The sequence below is a fragment of the Rattus rattus genome, chromosome 14, assembly GCF_011064425.1.
Source record: "Rattus rattus isolate New Zealand chromosome 14, Rrattus_CSIRO_v1, whole genome shotgun sequence".
Classification (NCBI taxonomy): Eukaryota; Metazoa; Chordata; class Mammalia; order Rodentia; family Muridae; genus Rattus; species Rattus rattus.
In genome coordinates this window covers 52,318,771-52,322,764 of record NC_046167.1, presented here as the reverse complement: position 1 = coordinate 52,322,764, position 3,994 = coordinate 52,318,771, and positions in this window count along the sequence as shown.

Genomic DNA, 3,994 nt, shown 5'->3' with positions numbered 1-3,994 from the left:
GCATGGTATATGCCCAAGAGAGGATAGCTGGATCCTCAGGCAGTTCAATGTCCAATTTTCTGAACCTCAGACTGTTTCCAGAATTGTCTGCAATAACAATAAGCTCTTTTTTCTTCCAGACATCTGCTGTCACCTGAGTTTTGATCTTAGCCATTCTCATGAGCTGAAAAGGGTTGTTTTTTTTGAGTTGCAAGACCTTATGACTAAAGATGTTGAACATTTCTTTGGTGTTTCACACACATTCCTCACACACACACCCACATTTTTTTAATAGGGTTATTTTTCTCCCTGCGGTCTAACTTCTTGAGTTCTTTGTATATTTTGGATATAAGGATATATCTATTTGTTGTAGGATTGGTAAAGATCTTTTCCCAATCTGTTGGTTGCCATTTTATCCTAACCACAGTGTCCTTTGAGAGAAGCTTTTTTTGCAGTTTAGAGATCCCATTTGTTGAGATCTTAGAGCATAACCATTGGTGTTTTTTGAAATTTTTTCAGTGCCCATGTGTTCCAAAATGCTTCCCTAGTTTTTTTCAAGATCTGAAATGATCACTTGGACTTAAGCTTTGAGGGTGATAAGCATGGAATCTGCATTCTTCTACATGTTGACCTCAGTTGAACCAGCACCATTTGCTGAAAAGGCTATCTTTTTCCATTGGATGGTTTGGCTCCTTTGTAAAAAAATCAAGTGTCCATAGGTGTGTGGGTTCATTTCTGGGTCTTCAATTCTGTTCCATTGGTCTGTCTGGTGTTTTTATACTATTGCTCTGAACTTGAGTTAATTCCCCTGAAGTCCTTTATTGTTGAGGATTTTAGCTATCCTGGGTTTTTTTATTCAGATGCAAATTGTTCTGTCTAACTCTTTGAAGAATTAGGATTTGGCATTGAATCTGTTTTTGGTTTGAGATCTTTCCATCTTCTTTTTTAATTTCTTCAGTGTTTAGTTCTTATTGTACAGATCTTTTTACTTTTGGTTAAAGTACACCAAGGTGCTATATTAAGACAGACCGCTTGTTTCTCTTTTGTGTAGAGGAAGGCTACTGATTTATTTGAGGCCACTTTGCTGAAGTTGCCTCTGGTGGAACTTTTGGGATCCTTAAATATACTATCATATATAGATTGGTTTTAAGTGTCTAATCTCTATTCTTATGGCACTGGACCATAGACCTGTGATTTTAGGGGGATTGCTTATAGTTTTGTTTGAAGGACCACTGTCAAAAGATGTCTCTCTCTTCTGTACAACTACCTTTAAAATGACTTTTCTAATTTTTAACCATGTGAGCCTATCATAAATTTCCAGCTCCTAAATTTACAAAGGAAAATCTTGTTGACTTTAATAAAACAAAAATTACCACTCCATTCTATAAAAATAAGTTCAGGCCAACTTTAGGTCAATATGAGCTGAAATGTAAGAGGACCTTTTGAATTCTTTCAAGACAAATGTGAGAAATAAAGGGTTTTTGGGTAGGAACCTTCTGAGGCTCTTCTCTGGGTGTTACTGGAACAGTTAAAAGAGATTTCAGTCAGAATTTGATCAAGGATGTTGGTTTTTTGGTTTGTTTTTTTTAATTTCTTTATTTTACTTATGTGACTACACTGGTGCTGTCTTAAGACAGACCAGAAGAGGGCCTCAGATCCTATTATAGATGGTTGTGTGTGACCATGCGGTTGTTAGGGATTGAACTCAGGACCACTGAAAGAGAAGTCAATGTTCTTCACCATTGAGCCATCTTTCCAGCCCTAAGGTTGCTGTTTTAAAACAAAAAAATTCCATTCAATATTCTCTGAACCAAATATTTGGGTAAAAAGCCTGATAGCTGAGGAGAGGTAGAACACCTAGCCAACCCATTTCAGACATCTCAAAAAAGTTCTCCTCCACACTGTCTTGTAGCTTCCATCTCATTGTTATGTTCTCCCTACTTCTGTTCAATCCTTGTCAGCTGTTTGCTTTTCTGCCTCTTTAACTAAGATTGATGCTAATTAGATGTTGGACAAAGGGTGTGCTAGGGCTGGTCCACACTACAAGATGTTGCTTACAATAAACAGAAACTCATAGATTAAAGATTCATGTTATGGCTAAGCCACACAACAAAAAGGTTTTCCCGACTCACATTCTTGAAGTACACATGTTCAAGTATCGTGAAATATAATGTTAGCTCTTTTTCATCCTTCCCAGAAGCACCAGTGCTCTTGCTCTGAGACAGACCTATCATGAGGCAAAAGTAGCCTTGCACTGAAGCTCAAACAGCTCAGTGCACACATGAATAAGAACAGCATAGGCAATGTGATGTGCAAGACATTTTTTTGTGGAAGGAGAACAGTTGTCTATGTTACTTTCAGGGAACTGAAAGCCATTTGATTCCTTCCTTTTCTTTTTGTCAATGCCCTTACTCTGTACTTGCATTGTATCTGAAACCTTATGCATATCAAGCAATAGTGCGGAATCACTGAGCTTACACACAATACTTTTTTACTTTCTACTTTTGTTTATTTGTAGAATGTAAAAATATTTTTAAATTTTATTTTTCTTGGATATTTTATGTATTAACATTTCAAATTTTAATCCCTTTCCTTCTCTCCCATACCCTCTCACTCTGCTTCTCTGAGGATGCTCCCACTCCTACCCACACACACCCAACTCAATGCCCTGGCATTATCCTATAATGTCCCTTCTAAGGGACAAGTGCTTTAGGTGTTTCTCAGCCATTTGGTATTCCTCAGGTGGGGATTCTTTGTTTAGCTCTGTACCCCATTTTTAATAAGATTATTTATCTGGAGAATAACTTCTTGACTGCTTTGTATATATTAGATATTAACCCTCCATTGAATGTAAGCCTTTTCGCAATCTGTTGGTTGACATTTTGTCTTATTGAGAGAGTCCTTTCACTTACAGAAGCTTTGCAATTTTATGAGGTCACATTTATCAATTTTTCATGTTAGAGCATAAGCTATTGGTGTTTTGTTCAGGAAATTTCTCCTGTGCCTATGTGTTCAAGGCTCTTAACCACTTTCTCTTCTGTTATTTTCAGTGTATCTGGTTTTATGTGGAGGTATTTGATAAACTTGGACTTGAGCTTTGTACAAGAAGATAAGAATGGGTCAATTTCCATTCTTCTACATCCAGACCTTCAATTGAACAAGCACCATTTGTTGAAAATGCTGGGTTTTTTCCATTGGATAATTTTAGCTCCTTTGCCAAATATCAAGTAACTTGGTATGTGGGCTTATTTCTGGGTCTTCAATTCTATTTCATTGATCTACCTGCCTGTTTCTGTACAAATATCATGCAGTTTTTATCATGATGGCTCTGAAATACAGCTTAAGGTCAGGGGTGATGATTCTCCTAGAAGTTCTTTCATTGTTGAGAATAGTTTTCTTTATCCTGGGTTTTGTGCTTTTCCAAAGGAATTTGCAAATTGCTCTTTCTAATGCTAGGAAGAGTTGAGTTGGAAAGATTGCATAGAATCTGTAGATTGCTTTCCACAAGATGTCTATTTTCACTATATTAATCATGCCAATCCATGAGCATGGGAGAGCTTTCCATCTTCTGAGATCTTCTTTGATTTCATTCCTCAAAGACTTGAAGTTCTTGTCATACTGATCTTTTACTTGCTTGGTTAGAGTCACACCAAGGTATTTTCCATTATTTGTGAATATTATGAAGGGTGTCATTGCGATGATTTCTTTCTCAGTCTATTCATCCTCTGAGTAGAGGAAGGCTTCTGATTTGTTGGAGTTAAATTTATATCCAGTCACTTTGCTGAAGTTGTTTATCAGGTGTTGGAGTTCTCTGGTGGAACATTTGAAGTCATTTAATTATACTATCACATCATTTGCAAATAGTAAGGTTTTGACTTCTTCCTATCCAATATGTATCCTTTTGACCTCCAATTGTTGTTTGATTGCTCTGGTTAAGACTGAGTACTATATTGAGTACGTCGAGAGAGAGTGGGCACCCCTTTTAAGCCCCTTATTTTAGTGGGATTTCTTCTAG